The following is a 24,456-nucleotide window of genomic DNA, read 5'->3' on the forward strand; positions in this document are numbered from 1 at the left end:
GAAATTTTATTTACTTGCATACGTATGGACTATTAATGGTTAAACTCTTGTGCTATTAGATAGATTTAGATTATTAGAGAAATAGTGTTACAAATTATCAATTAAATTTATCAAAATTAAAATTGTTACTAAAGTACTATTTGACCCCTACTCTCAGTACTTAACCTTTCATCTCTTTTCTTAAAAGTATTTATGTCATATGAAGATGAATTCTCTTGAATGATGTAGAATTTCATTGTATGATACATGCATTCTCTTGTATGTCATATTGTAGTCTCATATGAGAGTTTGTTGATCTTGCACTAGTCAGGCATCAATTCATATGCTCCATGAAACTTAATTATATTGGATCCAATCCTAGCTTGTATGAAGGTTCATCCTAATTTTTTGTATGGTAAATAGTGACTATTTTAAAACACTTTAAGAAGATGAAATTTGTACACTTGGATACCCTTTTGAGTCCTGTATGCTCCTAGATCTTTGCATATCAGATATTGAGTCATCTAGGAAAACATGTATGTTGGTTTCTCATCATATTGATTTGAATGAACCTGTATGTTAGAATTATTTTAGAATGTTTTCTTTAGATATTAAAAATAATGTGTTGTAAATAGTGACACTTGGGGATCTTTGATGCTAAGTGTTTACTCTTCTATTGTGAACTTGTAATCTTATTATTGTTTCATGTTTGTGTTCACGCTTTAATTTAGAAAAACAACATGTTATTCTATATTTATCTACATTTCAAAGGATCTATGAGTGGGGAATTTACATTTGGTATCATAGCCCAAGTTCAAACATTTGGGATCCTTTCATATATGTTTCCCATATGGTTGATGTTTTTTTTTCTTGAATGCAAGTGTCTTCTTTTGAGTTTGTTATATCTTATTGTTTGGGTGCCTACCCTAGATGAACTTGATTATCCAGTAGATGTGACTCAAGCGGTTTATGATAAATGAAGAGAATGTTCTTATTTTGTGTACCATTTTGCAGTGGATTATACCCATTTATTATAACTTGAGCCAAGTATCTTAGACATTTTTGTGGATTGTTGATCTTGGATTTGAGTAGTTAATGACCATTAAGTTGTTCATCTTTATTTATTCCTTTACAATTTTGGCTACATATTTTCTTGTTATAGAAAATTATATGGTATGTTATGCCAACCTTTGTAATGTGGTTAGAACTAGTATGCCTTGATATGGTTGACTTCTTGGGTGACCCATTAGTTGGAGTCACTGATTGGTGTCCTTCTTTACACCTTGATAGTCTTTCATGTTGTTCCTTGTAGAAGTATGGTAGATTGTATTCCTTGTGTCCTCATAATTAAATGTAAACAAATGAAATGAAATTGTTGTTTATTAAAACTTTATGATTGTATTAAAATTTTTCTTTAATTGAGAAATGATTGTATATTATGAAATCACTATAAAAGCAATCGTCTACTACAATAGATCATTAAGGTTAATGACTTATGTCCCCAATTCTTTTAAAAAAATTATGAAGAAATTTTGTTTGTTTATGATACATTTAAAGAATTAAGGGTTTAATGATATTGTGTGAACCCAAGATGTTCCATATGTGATATTATGTGATCTTTCATATTTTAGTGTTGCATACCATGGAAATGAATAAATAAATTTTAATTTTCAGATAACACTTTTGTATTCATAAGAATATTGTAGTATGCATTTGCATAAGGCCATTAAAGGTATATAATTTTATATGTGTGTGTTCTCTAATGCTTCTAGGATGATGTATTCCTTAGAATTGTATAGTAATTTATACCTCTTGTGTACCCATTCTTAGTCATCACATGTAATGTGATAGGATTGATGCCTTGGTTTATTTGGTTGGTGGAACTTTCAAAATGTTATTTGGGCTAGAATTATTTTGGTAATTCCCTCTTTGTTTAGTAACCAAAATTTTACCATTTTTCTATTTGTGACAGTTATGTCACTTAACTTATAAAAAAAAAATACTCTTTTGAGAGTTACTATTGGAATTTACTATTACTCCTATTTGGGCTTTTCTTTTGATTCATGGTGACTATTTTGAATATTTTCTATTGTTGCCTAGTTTTTTGTTGTGGCACTTGTTGATATTTGATTGAAAAGATCATTTGATTAGAAAGATTGTTGAAGAAGACTATGTGTTCCAATCATTGTTTTGTCACTAATGTCAAGCCTGCTATTTCTTGGTAAGAAAATTACTTATACATTTCAAGTACTATCACTTAGTTAATTGATGAGGGAGATTTGATCAACAATATGTAACAAAAGTACCCAGACGAAAAGTTGAGTTATGATTCTATAATGAAGTAAAAGAATTAGTTAAGATAGTGATAATATAATGTATTGATGATCTACTTGAGGTTACGAAATATCTAGCTACACTTAGAAAGTTTAGAAGAATAAAAGTTAAACAAATTTCATTTGCTAAGCTTGACCAAGTGGGTAGTAGGTCCTGAGCAAAGTTAGTTCAAGTCAGGCAAAAAGTTAGTTGGAGCCCAGTGAAAGTAAATTTTAGTGGATGGTGAGCAAGTTAGTAGATGTTGAGTAACTTTTAGTTGATTCTGTAGAACCAGAATCAGTATGAAAAGAACATTAATAAATAAAGTAAACATTCACAAACCAAAAACTAAATCCACATATATTCTTAGACAAAGAAAGAAAATAAGAAGTGCAAACCTCACAAGAGAAAACACTCCATGCTTTCTTGATTCTGTAGATGTGTCCTTTTGCTGTGGATGTATGCTGAAGATGCTCAAAAGATGCTTCAATGGAGATGGGTAATGGAAAATTGGTAGCTTTGTGAGCTCTCAATTTGGCATTATAAGGGTATGGTTGATGGCTTTGGTTCTCAAAATAGCATGGTAACTTTAGCTAAAAGATTGTTGATGAAATGGCTTGGGATGGGATTCAATTTATAGGCTAAGGGGTAGAGGGATGGAGGGCTTAGATGCAAGGATGGATGAAGGCTTAAGGAGGGCTAAGATGCACTCAAAGGGGAGCACATGGATTGTGCTTGTTTAGCACCAATGGGAAGGTGACACTTGTCACAAGGAGGATGAGTGTGAGAGGGTAGGGTAAAGGGTTGGTTAAAGTCATGATGAATGAGGTTGAGTATGTAAGAGGGATGTAAGAGGAATGAGTGTGGAAGAGGGAAGAGTGTGGAAGATGGGTGTAAGAGTCATGAGTGGGCTTGTAAGAGTCTTTATGTTTTGTAAGAGCACTCATGACTTAGTGGTTGGGTTTTTTTGAGGGGAGACTTTGGTTTGGATTAGGAAAGTCTTAAACTTGTTTAAGGAATGTGACAACATTAGGGGGTGGATTAGGCTTGGGTTTAGGATTAGATTAGGGATGTTAGAGATGTGCAAGTGGATGGCATTAATGAGGGTGGGTGAGTTAGTGGCTAAGCTTGGTTAGTATGGGTGGATGGGGTGGATTAGGCTAAATGGAGGATTAGAGATAGGTTAGGGGTTTTTGAATTTGAGGATTTCATTTATCAAATAGATTTATTTAATAAATGGGGATTTTTGGAATTAGATAGAAGAATAGGATTTAATTGATAAATAATAGATTATTTGATTTATCAATTAGGACTATAGATGATTAATTAAATTAATCAACTAGGGGATGACAAAGGATTAATTAAATAGAAATTTAATTAATAATGCCCTTTTTAGATAACTAAATAGGATTACTAAAATAGTGTAATCAAATTTAGGTGTCTACAGATTCTAAGCAATAGTAAAATTCATTTGGTTCTGTGTGATTTTATAGTTGGTTTTGAGTGACATAGTATGTGCTAAGCATTACAAGATTGATAATGTTGAGCTGTTGCATTTTGACAAAGATCGAAGATTCGCTAAATAAAAGCCAACAAGTTTGTTTTCTTGGAACTTGTGAATTAGAAGGAATATAAGATTGATGAGATGATGGCACATAATCTTATGTAAACCTTTTTGGAGGTGAATCAAATGGATTCTAAGAGAAGTTTCTAGAGAAGACAAGATATCAGGTAGATACATTGTATCCTACCTAATCCATTAGAAACCCTAATTTTGAAGATGGATAATGAGTGGGAAAATTTTCATTTCCTCTATATAGGAATTTTTAGTCATGAAGCAAAAAGTTAGAGAGTTTTGAGGTGAGAATCTGATAAGAAGAAGGAGAAAGTGGTTTTTCTTCGTCAAGTGACCCAAGAAAAGAGTCTACAATGATGTGCTAAGCAAAAAGGCTTAAGAGGATGAATGCTTGAAGGGTGAACAAGCTATCTGAGCTACAAATAATGGAAGCCAAGTAGAGTTGAGGATAGAATAGAGATATGTAATCTACAAGTAAGGTTGTAAGTTGTATTAGATCAAAGCTCTACTATTACTTTCAAACAATTGTATCAATCTGGGATAAATCCTTTGGAGTAAGGTTGACTTAATGATCATTAGAAAATCCTTTTATAGGGTGACATTTCAAGTGAATGGCCTAAAGTGCTATAACAAGGTTCACTTTTAGTAGGGTGACTGAAATCCCTTAACTGGGTCACATTTAACAGTATGTATTGTAACCTTTAATAGGGTTGGCCTTTAATAGGGCATCACTTTAGAAGAGTGAAAAAAGAGTAGCATGTTACTGGTGTTTTTCCCAAATTGGGTTTCCATGTTAAATCATTATGTCAAATGTGGTGATGGATGTGTTGTGTTTCATGTTTTACATTTTTGCAAGTTGATTTGATAGTAACATATTAGTTTTACTTGATACACAATGAATGCATGCATGTGTATGAATGTTTTATTGGTTCACTGAATTGTGAAAAGTTTTATTTGTACACATGAACCTTGAATAACTAATTCACCCCCCCTCTTAGTTATTCTAAAAAAAATTATAATAATTGGTATCAAAGCCTAGTTGCTTAAGAGGATTAGTTTCAAGGTACTAGAAGCACAAAGATCAAGATGTAAAAAAGAGAAGTATGCAAAATCAATAGAGATAACTTTCCTACATGGAAAATTTTGATGAAGCTACAACATGGAGGAATTAGAGATCATGCACAATCTTGTAGTTTAGTGGAGCATATTGATCCAATAGGAGCCCTAACTATTGAACATATGAAGAAAAATAAAGAACACAATCTTGAGCAATGTTGGAGATTGCCTTTGCCCTAAGCTATGATGAATTTGATGATATCAAAGGTCTTGACCATGCAAAGAATATGTGGGATTCCCTAGCCATCATCTATGGAGGAGATAATTTTTTTTTAAAGAGCCAAGTCAAAAATTCTCAGAGGTAAGTTTGATGACATGAGAATGGAAGAAGGTGAGAATATTGTTCAATATGTTGCTAGGATAAAAGAAGTTATCAGTGCAATAAAATGTGATACTATTAAAATAGATGATAATACTATGTTAATCAAAGTCTTGAGGACATTTTTAGTTGTATATTCCATTAGCGTTTCTACGATTCAAGAGTTAAGATGTATACCAGGAAATGATCTAACCTTTGATGGTTTAGTAGGTAGACTCACTTCTTTTGAGCTAACTAAATTTGACAACTACAAACCAGAGAGTATTGAATTAGCTTTCAAAGAAAAAATATTATTGAAGGATTCTAAGGAGGTAAAGCAAAAGAACAAGAAAAGAAAAATAAAATATGCATCTAGTGATTGCAACATAGATGATGAAGACATTGAACAACTAGAAGCATGGCTACCAAGAAGATTTCATAGAGGAAAATACAAGTTCAAAGGTAAGTTACCCATCATTTATTTCAATTGCAATGAAGTTGGTCATATTGTTGCAAGATGTACATAGATGAATAATTATAGAGAAGGAAACAAGAACAAAAATAGAAGAGAAGATGATGTTAGTGACTACAGAGACAAAGGCAAGAAGTCATGCTACATTGCTAATGAACATGACTTTGATGAACATGATGATGAAGTGGTATATGTTGCAATAAAGGATGAATCTAATGAGAATGAGGAAAATGCACTTGTGACTTGTGTGGACAAGAATGATAAGTGGATTATTGATAGTGGATGTGCACATCACATGACTAGAGACAAAAGTAAGTTCATTACCTTAACTTGTTATGATGGAAATATTGTAAGGTTTGGTAATGATGCACCATGTTTGAGAAAAATAAAAGGGTATATCAAACTCACAAACAAGATTTAATGTGACAATGCATACTATGTTGAAGGATTGAACTATGACTTGATAAGTGTGTCACAATTAAAAATTTTGGGATGCCAAGTTAAGTTTGAAAATAAAACTACCAAGATATATGACACAAATGGAAACTTGATTGGAAAAGGTGATCAAACTAGAAGTAATTTGTTCTATGTAGATATAGAAGATGCTACTTGTCTTATTGCAAAATTGGATGATGTATGGCTTTGGCAAAAGAGATTGTGTCATGTTAATTTTGATAATTCGATTAGTATCAATAACATGAAAAGAGTTAAAGGTTTTCCTAAGTTGAAGAAATCTAATAACATAATATGAAAACAATTTAAGCTAGGCAAGATGACAAAGTCAAGCTTTAAAAGTAAAGCTTACACCTCTAGAGAAATACTAGAAATTTTTCATACTGACTTGTGTGGACCTATTGAAGAGCAAAGCTACGAAGGAGATAAGTACATAATGCTATTTGTTGATGATTACTGTAGGATGATGAAAATCATGTTTCTAAAGCAAAAATATGATACTTTTCAAATGTTTAAGTGGTATTTGGCAAGAGCTGAAAAAGAAATAGGTAAAATTCTGAAACGCTTGAGATCAGACAGAAGAGGGGAATTCACTTCGAATGAGTTTGAGATGTTTTGTAATGACAGAGGAATCAAAAGATAGGCATCTACACCTAGGAACCCTCCACAAAATGGAATTAGTGAAAGAAGAAATAGGACTATAATGGACTATGTCAGAATGCTCATGATGGAGAAGAATATTGCTCTAAAATATTGGAGAGAAACTGTAAGTACTACTGTATATACCTTGAACCATGTACAAGTCAAGAAAGGTACCCATTCAACACCTTTTGAACTATGGTATGGATATCCACCTAATGTGAAATACTTTAAGGCATTTGGAAGCAAATGTTATATTCTTAAATATGTTAGGAGTGGAAATTTTGATGCAAAAAGTGAAGAAGGTATATTTCATGGTTACTCCACAAGAAGTAAAACTTACAACTGTTTAAATACTAACATTAACAAAATTGTGGAAAGTACACATGTGAATTTTGACGATTTTATAGAAGTACATAAGGTTGAACCTACAAAGGAACAAGAAGAATACAAATCATTTGTATATTTCTATGAAGGAATGCTTGCTGAAGAAGATGCTACAAATCAAGTTGCAACCCAATAGCAAGTCTCAATACTACTAAGTCACAACTTTTGAATGTTGAGTGGCATTCATGAACTTAGTTGCATTCAAATGCTAAGTTGAAAAATAAACAAAATTTACATTCTAATTCTGAGATCAACAAACATGAAAGAGATGTTGAAACACTTGACAGAGATGTACACAATGACATTGAAGCTGAGAGACAAAATGTAGTTACAAGAATTGAGCCAAGATTGTCCAAATAAGTCAAAAGATATTATCCTATAGATCAAATCATTGGAGACAAAGATGCAATGCCAATGACAAGAAATAGATTGAGAAGTGAATCATGTTTTTAAAGCATGAAGGAACCTAAGGTAGTGAAAGATGCATTGGAAGATGATGACTGGTACAAGGCTATGGAAGAAGAAATTTAGTAGATAGAGAAGAACAAGACATGTCATCTAGTTCCTAGACCAGAAGATAAGAATGTGATTGGCACCAAATGGGTATTCAAAAACAAGCTAGATGAGAATGGTGAAGTCACAAGGAACAAAGCAAGACTAGTTTACAAAGGGTATGCACAAGAAGAAGGAACTGATTATGGTGAGATATATTTCCCTTTTGCAAGAAAGGAAGGAGTGAGAATTTTTCTTGCTTCTATTGCATACAAAGGTTTCAAATTTTATCAAATGGATGTCAAGTCTGCATTTTTTAATGGCATACTAGAAGAAGAAGTCTACATCGAATAGCCAGAAGGTTTTGTTGACAAAAATAACAAGAACATGGTATGTAAACTACACAAAGCCTTATATGGATTGAAACAAGCACCAAGAGCATGGTACAAGAGACTTCATACTTATCCTATGAAGATTGGATTTTAAAGGACTAATGATAACAACAATGTGTACATGAAGATAGATGAGGACAAAGGTATACTATTATTTGAAATATTTGTAGATGATATGATATTCTGAGGATAGGGATGCTTTGTGTAAAGACTTTGCAAATTAGATGAAGTGATAATTTGAAATATCAATGTTTTGTGAGGTCAAATTCTTTGTCAGACTCCAAGTATATTAGATGAAATATGGTATATATATCACTCAGTCAAAATATGTCAAATAGATATTAAAGACATTTAGACGAGAGGATTCCAAACTAGTAAGTACACCTATGGTGACAACACTCAAGCTATCAAAGTATGATGATTTAGCTAAGGTAAATCAAATATTATACAAATCCATGATTGGAAAATGGAAATATCTAGTACACAACAGACTTGATATTACATTTCCTATGTGGATAGTTGCAAGATTCCCTTCTAATCCCAAAGAGAATCACTTGATGGCTATAAAAAGAATAATGAGATACTTGAAAGGAACAAAAGAGTTTGGCTTATACTATAAGAAGAATGAAAAGTTTGAATTGAGAGCCTACACTGATGTTGATTAGGCTAGAAACATTGATGATGAAAAAAGCACCAGTGGAGGAGCATTCTTCTTAGGTAAAAGACTTGTAACATGGACTAGCAAGAAGAAAAGTTGTACTTCCCAATCTACTTTTGAAGCAAAGTATCTTGTTGCTTCTATTAACTATACAAACATTGTATGTATCAAACAACTACTTAAGGAAATGAATGAAGAAATAATAGAACCAGTGACACTTTATTGTGATAATACAAGTGTTATTAATATATCAAAGATAAAGAGGCAAAGATGGAATATATTAACACAAAGGAGAAAATTGTTGATATCTTCACAAAAGCATTACCTAAGGATGCTTATGCATATCTAAGAGCTAGGGGTAATGCCCCAATCAAAGGCTATGCAAAAGATAGAGGGAGTGCTCTGCATTAATCAAGCTAACATTCATTTAATACAAATTGATGTAGTGGATCATACTTTAGGAATTGCGTAAAGTAATCATAGAATTGGAACTACAAATCAGTCATAAGCAAGGTGACAAAGGGAGAAAATGAAGAACATGAAAAAGCCTATATCTACATATATTAAAGATGCTAAGTGTTGAGTATATGTCTTTGGCATTGTTTTCAAAGAGGAGAAAGTACATTAAACTGATCAAGTGCAAGAGGAACAATGGAGAAAGTACATTATCAGAAGATTAGAAGATCGAAAGAAAGTAAGAGGGAGAAAGAAGAAAGCAATCAAAGGAATGATCAGAACAAAGAGGAAGATATTCTATTGATCAATTTAGTATGAAAGAGAGAAGATATAGAAGGAACTCAGAGGGATTTATACTTTGTAACCTAATTAAAAGATGTCTGTTGATAGAGGGAAAAATTTCAATACAAGTTTTCTTTTTTGTATTGGCTTACTATTTTAACCTAGTTAGTTTGACGAAACAAGATGTTCATCATTTGATTGACTTGGTTGATTAGTTTGGTTTGCCATCAATGCCAAAGAGGGAGATTTTTGATATTTGATTGAAAAGATCATTGGATTAGAAAGATTGTTGAAGAAGACTATGTGTTTTAATCATTATTTTGACACTAATGTCAAACCTACTATTTGTTGGTAAGAGAATTGCTTTTATGTTTCAAGTACTATCACTTAGTTGATTGATGAGGGAGATTTGATCAACAAGATGTAACAAAAATACCTATAGAAAAGGTTGAGTTATGATTATGTAATGAAGTACAAGAATAAGTTAAGACAGTGATAATATAATATATTGATGATCTACTTGAGGTTATTAAATGGATGGCTACACTTAGAATGCTCAGAAGAAAAAAATTTAAAAAAGGATGACCAAGTGGATAGTAGGTGCCAAAAAAAGTTAGTTCAAGCCAAGAAAAATGTTAGTTGGAGCCAAGTGAAAGAAAATTCTAGTAGATGTTGACCAAGTTAGTAGATATTAAGCACTAGTAAAATCCAATTGATGTCGATTGATTTTATAGTTGATGCCGAGTAACATAGTATGTGTGATGCATCAGAAGATTGATAATTCAGAGCTACTACATTATGACAAAGATTGAAGATTCACTAAATAAAAGCAAACAAGTTTTTTTTCTTGGAACCTATGAATCAGGAGGAAGATAATTTTGATGAGATGGTGGCATAGAATCTTATGTAAAACATTTTTGAGGTGAATTCAAATGGATTCTAAGAGAAGTTTCTAGAGAAGACAAGATATGGGGTAGATACATTGTATCCTACCTAATCCATCGAAAACCCTAATTTTGATGATGGATAATGAGTGGGAAAATATTCTAATTTCTATTATGTAGGAATTTTTAGTCATGAAGTAAAAATTTACACAATTTTGAGGTGAGAATTTGATAAGAAGGAGAAAGTGGTTTTGCTTCATCAAGTGACCTAAGAGAAGAGTTTGCAGTGGCATACTAAGCAAAAAGTCTTAAGAGGATGAATGCTTAAAAGGTGAACAAGCTAGGTACCAGAGCTACAAAGAATGGAAGGAACATAGAGTTGAGCATAGAATATAGATCTATAATCTACTAGTAAGGTTGTAAGTTGTATCAAATCAAAGCTCTACTGTTACTTTCTAACAATTGTATCAGTCTAGGGTAAATCCTTTGCAGTAAGGTTGACATAGCAATCATTGTAAAATCCTTTAAAAGGATGGAATTCCAAGTAAATGGTCTAAAGTCCTCAAACAACGCTTAGTTTTAGTAAGATGACTTAGATCCCTTAATCGGGTGACATTTAATAGTGTTTATTGTAATCTTTAACAAGGTTGGCCTTTAACATGGCATAACTTCAAAAGAGTGAAAAAGGAGGAACATGTTACACGTGGTTTTTCCCAAATTGGGTTTCCACATTAAATCATTATGTCAAATGTGCTAATGAATGTGTTTTTTTTCATGATTTACATTTCGACAAGTTAATTTGATAGTAACATATAAGTTTTACTTGATACACAATGAATGCATGCATGGGTATGAATGTTTTATGGGTTCACTAAATTGTGAAGAGTCTTATTTGTACATCTGGACCTTGAATAACTGATTCATCCCCCCTCTCATCTATTCTAAAAAGAATTCCAACAACACTATCATGTTAAATTCAAACATTTGATAGTGTGTGCAAGGGTTAACATTGCGAAGAACATACTAGTGTATTTGTGAATAGATGTAAAAGTGTTAATAAAATGTACTTGTTTCAATGATAATAAGGTGTAAATTTATTGATAAAATGAAATAAGTTTGATAAAAATGTGTACTTGTTAACTAGTAATTGACTCTTGATGCTTTGAATTCCTTCCAAATCAATAATTTTTAACTCGTAAAATGATAGAGTGATTAAAATTATGTTAGTTAAGTTATGGGTGAATTCACAAAGTTGGGTTGCAATTCTGCGAAAGTTAACTCTATATAATGAGACCTCTTATGAAACAGATACCCAATTTTAAACAATGGGAACCCATTTCTTTAAAAATTAGGTACCCATTTTTTTATTTCCAAAAAATGGATACCCATTTTTAAAACAATAAAAAAATTAATTCTTTTTATAAATAGGTACCTATTTTTTAAAAGTAAAAAATGGGTACCCATTTCTTTAAAAAAATTAACTTTTATTGTTTTTGAGGGATTTTGAATGCCACTTTTAGTTTTTATAAAATGAGTACCCATTTTTTGAATTTCAAATAACAGGTGGCTATTTCTTACATGTGGCAAATTTTTTTTTCCTACCTCAGATTTTGGATTAGGATAGGCTTGGTGAGAACCAAGCCTATGAATTGACCTTTCAAGATTTGGCTAAGGCATTGAAATAACAAATTTATGCTTTACCATAATTTTTAGAGGGTCTTCCCGATCAAATTTTTTTACAAAACAAAAATCCATTAGAGTTCTCACTGTCTTGATTTCAGAACTATAAATTTTATACTGTTATGATTTTATTTACTATTTTTGTATTTTTTTAATCAAAGGTGGTACGTAAATGTAAAATAGTGACCATTACTAAAACTTGAATAACTTTTTTATTTTATGATTTTTCTTAAATTAATTTATATGTCATCAATGTACATTCAATTCTTTTGAAGTTAAATAGAAGAATTTTTGAAAAAAGTGAAATTTTGATCAAATTATGGTGTTTGTACATGAGAGGTTTTAAAATTTACCTTTATAACTAATTAAAGATTAATAATAAAAAATTCATTCAATAAAAAATAAATAAAAAAATATTATCATCAATCTTTTGTGTGTTAGGTAATCTTGTTTAAAAGGATTTACAAAAATTCATTTATTTGTGTCAAATTATGGTGTCTGTACACGAGTGTGGTATGGTCTTGAAGCATGCATTTTGAAGAAATTGTTTCTAAATATCCATACCTTAAAAAAATCTATCATATGGGTATACAAATAAATTACATATTCAAAAAGTAGATTCCGAACACTACAATTTTTGTTTCTAAATTTATTTTATATTCAATCTCTATATGTGTCAAATTTTGACATCAATTGACAAGAAATTTCAAAAATAGGAAAAACACTTCCACTTTTGGCCCAAAAGTGAGATCCAACTTCTTGCACTTATCCTTATATTTGTTTAGAATATGTTAATTGTCTTTCATTCCATGTCTTAGGTTGATTGGCCATGTCTTCTCATCTCCAATAGGATTAACTTTACAAGGGGAAAAAAATACCAAATGGAAATCCAACATTATTCTTGGGGGAAAAATAATTTGTATTGGAGATTTTTTTCAACATTGGGAAAAGTGTAATTTTGGGGGTGATTTTATACTAACCATATTAAATTTTCATAAAATTGAGGCATTTTTTCTATTGTGATAGGGAAATAATATAATGAAAGATGTTATTTTGTCCCCTATAATAGAAAAAATATATAATGTGTGGAAAATTTTCCCATTAAATAGAATTTTTTTATATTGTATAAAGAAAAAAATATTTATAGTATAATAAGATTTATGGAAACTTCACAAGTTCTCTAATTTTGGATGTTCCATGAAAGATCTATAAAAGCAACAGGACTTGCCAAAGCTCTCACCTATGTCCATTGAAATGAAAATTGACCTTACTAATTTTGAAAAATATATTTCAAACATGGTGGAAATTTTGAACTTCACTGATTTAGGGATATTTTAAAGGATAAAATATCGTTTATGTAAGGAATCCTAAGTTTAGAGTTTATTTTGTAAAGTATATTATTTTATTTTTAAAAAATACATAATGGTTGGAAACTTGTGCTTTTCATTTTTTAAGGGAAACCACAATTTTTTATATATAGATATGTGTGTGTCTGTGTGCATGCGCGAGTGTGTGTGCATGTGTGTGTGTGCATGCATGCATGCATGCCTACATGCGTGTGTAAAAAGAATATAATAAAAAGTATACCCATTTTTAATATTTCAATTCTTTGTGGCAAAATATATTCTTTTGGGCTCTATTTCCTATTAGAGTAATCATATTACATATTTAATTATTACTTTCAAAACTTAGAGTTCAAATATATATATTAAGTTCTTAGATTCCTAATTAAATTTTGTAGTTAGTATGTCATTACAATAAGACCTAAAGAGCTTAGGTTGCATTATTTTTCGGGTAAATATTTAGAATAGGTCACTAGTTTACATTATGTAATGCATCTCTGGTGTGATGGATTTTTGGAAGTTATTTTAAAGTTGTTGGTTTTGGTACCTGATGCAACAATTTCAATATATATTATGTTTCATCAATCCAACATAATATGAGACCATCTCATAGGATTTTTAGTGTTCAATGAGTTACACAGTGCTGACCAAGTTTGAGCTATTCAAAAGTTATCAGTATGTGTTGGTGTATATAATTATTCACTATTTACACTTGCTTAAGTTTACTTAGGTTAATTCATTATTTTATTATTTTGAATTATTTATTTATTTAGTATCCACCTAGGAGTATGCATACTCTTGTGAGTTGTCATGTTGACAACACTCGAGTCTGCACCTCTTTTATACACATGGTGTCTACAACATAGGAGTTGGCACACTAATCAAGCACATCGTGTCTACAACCTTGTCATTCTTATCCACTCATCTAGAATGATGGATAAGGCATGTGCTTAGTTGTCATGATGCTCCTAGTTCCTTCTAGAGACATTCTATGTGCTTCTCGAGAGGCCTTTATATACAGGCACTCCTAGTGTGTTTGAATATACTAAACAGAGCAATGTATTAGGACATACTCTGATTAATTGATCATATCTATTTTTTGTCTATAGTTGTGCTTGTGTTTGAGTTCTTAGCTCCTAAGTGAATCTTGCCCTAAGGAAAATTCTTACACGGTATCAGAGCTTGAAGATTTTCTCATGACATAGTCATTTACACCACTATTGCTTTAGCACCTCAGCCCAAATTTAGAGTACTAAAGAAAGTAGGAGCATCTGGAGCTAGATCTAACCTTGCCATTGTGTCTGGAATGCTGATTCGGTGAAGATATACTATAAATTCAACTACCTTGGTCCAAATTTGACAGTGAAGCAAATTTTTTTTGTAAATTGGCACCCAGAGGCCCCAATTTCCAATTTGGGTATGGTCATTTGCAGATCTAATTAAATTTTTTCGGATCTGTAATTTATTTTTTTCTTTGTATTTTTTTTGAAATTTTTTTTGAAATTTTTTTAGGCTAGGCGGCCTTGCAAAGAATTTTTTTTGGGTATAGGAACTAGGCTGTCAGATCCCAGCCCTGCATAGAGAATATATAATTGGTAGACAATTTTAATCAGTGGGCTTCAACACAATTTTTTGGGCCCAAATCCACTGATCGTATTGTCCAAATAATCTCACCACACATTAAAAATTCTAGACAAATTCCCCCATGAGGGCAACTCCCTACCCAAAAAACCTATTGATCCTACAACATTTGTAAAAACTGGTGGGCTATTTGTTTAAAACCCATGAGGTTTTCTTTTAAAAAAGTGCCAAAGGCACACCCACCTCCACTATGGGATTTTTCCCACAACTCTAGTGCTTGAAAACTCCTGAAAACAAAATATTCTAGCACACATAAAATATTTTTTTGTCTTCCAAACTAGTGGCGACTATTAAAAACTTTCTTGCACATGCCAATCTCTGCCATATAGTGCAATATAGAGCCTCCATGCAGATGACATTCACCAACCTCTCTGGCACCACACAAAGTTTTGCTCAAAACATGTCCACTATTCCCCATAACACTGGACCTACATTAGTGCTAACTTAGTTGTTTTTCTATGCATAGATCCATACACATCAGCTTCATGATGTGGATAGTTGTATGCCACATCAAAAAGTATTGACATGTCACCATACACTTAGCTTTCGTACTTGTGCCATAACAGCATACATGTGTCATACACATCAACTTGCCACATTTGCAACTTGTTGTATAGCTATATAGTCTATATCATACAGACAGAATAGTCACTTGCCACATCAACCTAGGTGCCAATATTTTTGTTGACATCATCATTTCAGTGGGTTAAATTTGATGGTCATTTGATCCTCAAAACCAAGCCTTTTTCAACTACTATAAAGGCTATTTGACCATCAAATTTAAACATGAAATTTTCCTTCCAGATCCCTCTCTAGATTATTTTTCGATTTGGCAGCCTAACTTTGTGAGGCCATAACTTGGTTATTGAGACTCTGATTTAGGTGCAAGTGTTTTTGAAATTGGGTAGAATTAACTAAAATTTCTAGTGGTTGTGTTCTTTTCTAGTTTTTGTGCAAGGATTTTTCATAAAATATACTTTTTGGTGACTATACCTACATAATCATGCATTTTACAACTTCAAAAGCTCCGTACGGGCACATCTGGTCACTTTCTCAGGTTTTATTTTTTTGACAGTGCGTATTTTTTTGTCTACTTTCCAGATCTCTAGTCATATTCTATGTTTGTGTGGACATAAATCTCACTTTCAGAACTAGGACCTTTTTTTTTGTATTGTATTGCTTTCATTTCTTTTCATAATTGTTGTACCTTTGAGCTACAGTGCTTAGTTCCAAATATAGGCCTCAAAAGGTAGTTGCAATAGGCAAAATCAGAAGTCCACTTTGTTCATTTTGACAGGTGGCCTATTGTACATGCACTACTTATAAAGTGTCCAAGAATCTTTTTTGAGGGGGTTCTTTGATACTTCAGAAGTTACATTAATTAGTCCATCATGGAAGAGGAAGATTTAATTTATTTGACCGCAGACAACTATCAAGAATGGAGTCAAATTGCTATCAAATTTCTTAGTTAGCACAATGCACTACCATATGCAAGAGGACTTGAATACGATCTTGAGACTTCTTCCCTCATTAGTATTATTCTCTTTCTATATATGGATTATGAGGTTTTGGATTCACTTACTATCCTTAAGAAATCTAATCATTATGATAATTGGATGTATCTTTGGGAGATGTATGGAGATCTAAACATTCCTCCATTCCCAACAGATCTCATACCTCTAGTTGCAGTTGACTCCTCTTCAGATGAGACCACACCTCCAGCTCTTGTTTCTCTTATTGATCATGTTCTAGTCACATATGCTTCAGATTTAGTGCAACAAGACCCTTTATGTCTTCCTACTTTACCTACATGCGATGACTTTCTACCAAACATTGCAGACCTATTCATGGAGTCTCAAATTGAAGATGTGGGAGACACTATTGATGATATTCATCTTCTCTTTGAGGCAAATAATTCATTCATTGTTGTAGTGACAGATTCATGTACTTCAGTACAATAGGGTATGCTTGGTCTTCTAGCCTTAGGTGATGACTTCTTGCCACACATTTTAGCTCTATTCTTGGAGTCACACATAGCCTATTTGGAAGACTTCTTTGATGATCTACCACTTCTCTTTGCTGAGGATGATCCTTCTATAGTTGTTGCGAGGGCCCACTCTAACCCTCATGTCTATTCTATACATGATTAATCTTTCCAAGCTGATGTGATTGTGGATACTTATTTACAACATCTGTAGGAGGTCTCTTTGTCATTTGAGAAGACTATTAGTTTCTTGAAATAGGTTCTACATCACTCCTTGTTTGATCTGCACTTCTTCTCAGTAGTTTTGGAGGAAGCCATTATCAGCATTGAGATAGGGACACTTGAATAGGTTTTAGAAACACCATTCATCTTAGAGATTCCTTCTCCATAAAAGGGATGCATCTCCTTTGTGCCCTTTCATTTGTTTCTTCCAAAGGGGAGGAACATCATTTAATGGTCATGGATCAACTTCTACATTGGAGCATTTCTCACTGGTTAGCACACTACCTTTGAGGGAGGGGGAGGACTACCTTGTCTCCTCCTCCTTCTTGGGGGGTACCCTTTCCTCTTAGGGGGTTTTGTACTTCTCCATTTTTCTCATTTATATACTAGACGTTTGTCATAATGGGGGGCTCTTGATTATTCCATCCATCCATGCATCCCTTTTATCTCTCTTTTTGGGGGAGGATTTTTCCCATGAGGTTTTTCCTCTTTTTTCACTTTATGAGAGATTGCATTTCATTATGTACATGGGTGCCTAACATGGCCTAGTAGCCAGGACCCATCATGCATTTCATCCTAGTCTTTGCGAACTTAAGTGCATTCCCCTAAGTTGCACTTAAGGGGGGGTGTTGGTGTAAATAATTATTCACTATTTACACTTACTTAAGTTTACTTAGGTTAATGCATTATTTTTTTATTTTGCATTATTTTATTATCTATTTATTTATTAGCCACCTAGGAGTATGCATACTCTTCTGAGTTATCATGTTGACAACACAGGAGTCCACGCCTCTTTTATGCACACAGTGTCTACAACATAGGAGTTAGCACACTGATGGAGACACAACCCAAGAACAGAATGGACACAACAGAAAAGGGAAATTGTATTAACTGAAAAATAAGCTAGTACATTCAGTATAGAAAAAATAAACTTCAACACATGCCCTAAGGGCTTACAATAGCATAAATGTGGAGATAATTTCTACTTTCAATACCTCCTCTCAAACTCCACTCCGAACTACCTTTTACAATGCCAAGAATCTTCTTAAATAGAACCCGGAGGGTTAAGGACTAGGAATACATTCTAGAAAGTGCTAGTAGGCATCCACTGACCAAATAGAAGGTTCCAGAAGCTACGTTAGAAGTCGACACAAATCTAGAAGAATCCAAAAATGGTAACCAAACTTTTAGGAGCCATAACTTTTGAACCGTAGCTCCGATTGACGAACCGTTTGCATTTCTAGAAAGCTCTTGAAGCACTCTATAGCCCTATGGACCAGCTTTGCTTGCTCCCCATTTTTTTGGCCCTTTTCAAGGTCATTTAATGCCCCTAACCTAACTTTGAAGCATTCTTACGAGGTCTCCAAAACCCAAAAAATTGCAATAACTTTCAAATCGTGGGGCCTTTTGACCTGATTCTTTTTCTGGAATGCTCTAAATCACAATTACATTCATTTGGCCAATTCACACCTTCTAGTTTACCAAAATGATGGCCCAATTACATGCTCCTATTTTTTCAAGATTTTCTAGCACACTGATAGTGGAACTGTGAGAGTTGGAACCTTTATTTGACCCAAATGGGTATCCATAAATGAAAACACTTGAAACAGAAACTAAGTCTAAGTACATTTTTTTGGGTGACACAGGATTGCCCTTATACCTCTGGATGCTCCTGCATCAGACACCCAGGGTAGATTGAAAAGTGACCCTGTCAATTTATGAATGGTAGAGGAAATCCCAAATGGGAAACCTCAGCTGTTGAAATCCAAATTGAGTCCTCGATTGGTCATCCTTTCCATTTGAACAAATACTCTTCATACTGCCTATTTCTGGTACTCCTACCCACACGACGATCTATAATGTCTTCTATCTCCTCCTTCTTAGAAGCAGGAATTGGACATGGCTCTAACACCAGTTCCTCATCTGCACCATCATCATGATACTCTATTAAATCTGCAATGTTGAAAATGGGAGAAATGTGAATACCATCTAGCAGCACCACCTCATATGCATTTCCTGAGTCATGTTTCTTCAAAACTTTGTAGGGGCCAAATTTCTTCATTTTCAGCTTGTTGAAAGTATTGGCTGGAAATCTTTCTCTTTGTAAGTGCACCATGACTAGATCCCCTACTTGGAATTCCTTATGTCTTCTCCTTTGATCAGCCCTAGCTTTATATTCTTGATTCATCTTGGTAATGTGTGCTTGAACCTCCTCATGTAGACACTTGATTTGTTCAGCAAATTCTTCAGCTTCGGCACTTGTCCTCTCCCCTTGTTCTATCTTCCTCAGCTCTGGTGCAGTCCTTAGGCTACTCCCATATACAATTTGGAATGTTGATTTTCCAATACTCCTATTTACAGAGTTATTATAAGAAAACTTTGCCTGTGGTAGAATCAAATCCCACCCCTTGGGCTTATCCCCAACTAAAAATCTCAACAAATTGCCCAGACTTCTATTTACCACTTTTGTTTGGCCATTAGTATGCAAGTGATGCGTGGAACTGAATTTTAGGTCTTTTCTCAACTTCTTCAATAATGTCCTCCAGAAATACCCCACAAATTTAGTATCTCTGTCAGAAACTATGCTCCTTGGAAGACCATGTAGTCTTACCACCTCTTTGAAAAACAAGTCTGCAATATGGACAACATCATGAGTTTTGTGGCATGGAATGAAATGTGCCATTTTGGAGAACCTATCAACCACCACAAATACTGAGTCATTACCCCTTTGTGTCCTCGGCAATCCAAGAACAAAATCCATACTTATGTCCTCCCATGGCCTTGATGGAACAGGTAATGGCTGATATAGGCCAGTATTGTGACTAAACCCCTTTGCAACTTGACAAACCTGGCAACTCTGTACAAACTTCTTCACATCCTGTGAAATTTGAGGCCAAAAATAATGTTCTCTAAGAATGGAAATGGTCTTATCTCGACCAAAATGTCTTGCCATCCGTCCACTGTGTTTCTCCTTAATCAAATTTTCCCTCATGGAACTCCTTGGAATGCACAATTGACTACCTTTGAACAACATGCCATCCTAAATAAAATAGTCTAACCACTTGGTTCTATCTATAGCAACAGGTTCTTTACAAGCTTTCCATGCTTCAGCAAAATCAGGATCCTCGGGTACAAATTCTTGAGTTCATCAAACCCAACTACTTCAACCTGCATTACTGTAAGCAACAAATGTCTCCTACTTAGTGCATCTACAACCCTATTAGATTTTCCACTTCTATGCTTCAACACAAATGTATAACTCTGCAAGAACTCTACCCACTTCGTATGCCTCTGATTCAATTTACCTTGGCAATTTAGGTACTGTAATGCCTGATGATCAGTATACAAAACAAATTCCTTTGGCAATAAATAATGCCTCCATTTCTTTAAGGCCTGAACTATTGCATATAACTCTTGATCATAAACATAATACTTCTTCTTTGCATCATTCAATTTTTCACTAAAATATGCAATAGGCTTACCTTCTTTGCTTAATACAGCCCCAATAGTGCTGCCACTAGCATCACAATCCACCTGGAAAACCTTTCTAAAATTTGGAAGTGCCAACACAGGTTGTTCTGATACCTTCTTCTTCAGCAATTCAAAACTTCTCACAGCTGTTGTAGTCCATTTGAACTCTTTTCTATCCCCTCTTATTGTATCAGTTAGGGGTGCACATATGCCACTAAAATTCTTAATAAACTTCTTTAAAAAACTAACCAGACCATGAAATGATCTTACCTCAGTAGCAGACCTTGGAGTAGGCCATTCCAAGATGGCTTTTACCTTCTCAGATTCATTTTGAGACCTTTGGTGATCTAACAAACCCCAAATAGACTAAATCCCTTTTTGCAAAGTTACACTTCTTCAGATTAATGAATAGTTTCTCTTCCCTTAGCCTTTCAAGGACACTATGAATATGCAATAAATGTTCTTCCAAAGTCTTGCTAAAAATTAAAATATCATCCAAATAGACAATAACAAATTTTCCCAAGAACTTCTTAAGTACCTCATTCATGAGCTGCATGAAGGTGCTTGGGGCATTCGTCAATCCAAAGGGCATGACTAACCACTCATAAAGACCCCCCTTGGTCTGGAAGGCTATTTTTCACTCATCTCCTTCTTGAATCTGTATCTAATGATAGCCACTCTTCAGATCTATCGTTGTGAAGTACTGAGCTCCACTCAAGCAGTCCATAAGATCATCCATCCTTGGCAAAGGAAACTGGTACTTGATGGTTATCCTATTTATAGCTCAAGAATCTGTACACATCCTCCACTCTCCATCCTTCTTTGGTGCAAGAACTATAGGTACTACACATGGACTCAGGCTCTCTCGAATCAAGCCCTTCCTCAACACCTCCTGAACCTGTCTATTTAGCTCCTTTGTTTCAGTAGGAGTTATCCTGTGAGCAGTCTTGTTAGGAAAACTAGCTCCTGGAATCAGATCTATCTGATGACTGATTTGCCTTACTGGTGGCAATCCATCTGGAACATTATTAGAGATAATATCTCCAAACACCCCTAGTAAATCTGAAACTTCAACTGGTATTCCACTACTACCTTCTTTATCTTTCCTAGGAATCAAAGCATAGCACATATGCTGATGTTTCATGCCATCTAAAAACTTCCTTTCATCAACAAGAAAAATCCTAGCACTGCTACATACCTTTTCACCTTCCTTTTTCATGGGCTTCAATTTGTGGCGAACTCCATCTTTTGTCAGAGAGTATGTGTTTGCATGTCCATCATGTCCTCCATGTCTATCAAACTTCCATGGTCTACCCAACAATAGATGGCAAACATCCATTGAAATAACATCATAGAGAACTTCATCATGGTAACTCCCAATTTTTAATTTCACTAAACATTGTTCACTTACCAAGACCTTATGATCATCTTTTACCCAAGCAATCCAATAGGGCTGGAGATGTTTCTCCCTCTTGAGCTTCAGCTTAGAGACCATCTCTTCTGATACCAAGTTATCAGTGCTACCACCATCAATGATCACGTCACAACATTTATCCTCACACTTACATCTGATACGGAACAGACTCCTGCATTGTCCTAGTTCAATCTCACCACTTAGTAGGACTCTTTCATTTACCAAGGTCTCTCCTCTTTCTGCATCCTCTGGATGTGATGATTGTGCATCTTCATCCACATGAGCAACCCTAGCTTGGCCCTCGGCTCTCCTATCTATCCTTCCTTATCATTGAGGGCATTCAAAGGCATGATGACCTTCTTCATTACAATGGAAACAAGTACCACGAAAGCCTCCTCTTCTTGTCCATGTCCTCTACCTCTTCCTCTCTGATTTCCAAAGTCTTGATCATGGGAGCGGTTGAAACCCTCATTCCTCTAGTTCCTACTAGTACCCACATCTTCATTTTTCTTTTGGGTTTCATTGCAGCCTCCAGATGATCTACCGCTTCCCCTCCCTCCTTGACCGTGCCCTCTTTGTCTTCCTTCAAACCTTTTATTTAGCTTCTCTTCAACTTGTAGGGAAAACTGGTATGCCTCTTCAACGCTGGTCATTCTTACCAGACTTAATTCCTCGTGGATGCTAGGTTGCAACCCACTAATATAATGAGCAACCTTATCCTTATTTGCTTCTACATGCCCCACTCTAATCAAGAGTCGGTAAAATTCCTCTGTATATTCTTGGACTAATCTTCCTGCTTGCTTTAACCCATGCATCTTCTTAAATAGATCAAGCTCATAGTCAACAGGAATGAACTGCTTCTTCAATTTGTCCACCATGCGATCCCATCTTGTGATCTTCTCCTTTCGTCTTCTATTTCTTTCCAATTGAACCTCTTGCCACCAGATTTTGGCATGGCCTTTTAGTTTGGCCTTTGCAAAATTAACCCTATCTGGGTCCCTGACATCCTCATACTCAAAGTATTCTTCCAGTTCATTGATCCAATCGAGCAACTCATCTGGTTTCAGATTTCTTGAAAATACACCCACTTCAATTGTAGGTCTTTTCCCAAACTTAGTAATGGCCCTAAAAAGCCTTTCCTTTGCATGATTCAGAACTTCCCCGTCAAATTCCCCTTTTGGTCCAATTTCATCTTCTTCATTGTCATCTTCACTTTCATCACCTATGGCCACAATTGATCCTCTACAGAGCTCCTCCTGTAATGCTTTTACCTGCCTTTGGAGGGCTCTAACCTCCTCAGGATTAATAGCTCTTGCCCTTCTGCCACACTCTCTTCATGGAGGCATCTTCTTAACTCAAACCCACAACCACAATCCTGGCACAAACTGCCTCATAATCGGCGCTCTATCTACACACTCAGGAAAACTAGCTCTGATACAACTTGATGGGGACACAACCTAAGAACAGAATGGACAGAACAGAAAAGGGAAATTGTATTAACTAAAAAATAAGCTAGCACATTTAGTACAGAGAAAATAAACTTTAAAACATGCCCTGAGGGCTTACAATAGCATAAATGTGGAGATAATTTCTCCTTTCAATACCTCCTCTCAAACTCCACTCCGAATTGCCTTTTACAATGCCAGGAATCTCCTTAAATAGACCTCAGAGGGTTAAGGACTAGGAATACATTCTAGAAAGTGCTAGTAGGCATCCACCGACCAAATAGAAGGTTCCAAAAGCTACGTTAGAAGTCGGCACAAATCTAGAAGAATCCAGAAACGGTAACCAAACTTCTGGGAGGCATACCTTTTGAATCGTAGCTCTGATTGACGAACCGTTTGCATTTTCAGAAAGCTCTCGAAGCACTCTATAACACTATGGAACAAATTTTCTCATCCCTCATTTTTTATCCCTTTTCAAGGTCATTTAATACCCTTAACCTGACTTTGAAGCATTCTTAGGAGGTCTCCAAAACCCAAAAAATTGCAATAACTTTCAAACTGTGGGGCCTTTTGACCTGATTCTTTTTCTGGAATGCTCTAAATCACAATTACATTCATCTAGCCAATTCATACCTTCTAGTTTACCAAAATGATGGCCCAATTACATGCTCCTATTTTTTTGTGATTTTCTAGCACATTAATAGTGGAACTGTGAGAGTTGGAACCTTTATTTGACCCAAATGGGTATCCATAAATGAAAACACTTGAAACAGAAACTACGTCTAATTACATTTTTTTGGGTGACACAGGATTGCCCTTATACCTCTGGATGCTCCTGCATCACACACTAATTAAGCAC

Source organism: Cupressus sempervirens, chromosome 8 (assembly GCF_028749045.1).
Source record: "Cupressus sempervirens isolate cs-2001-9-10 chromosome 8, ASM2874904v1, whole genome shotgun sequence".
Lineage (NCBI taxonomy): Eukaryota > Viridiplantae > Streptophyta > Pinopsida > Cupressales > Cupressaceae > Cupressus > Cupressus sempervirens.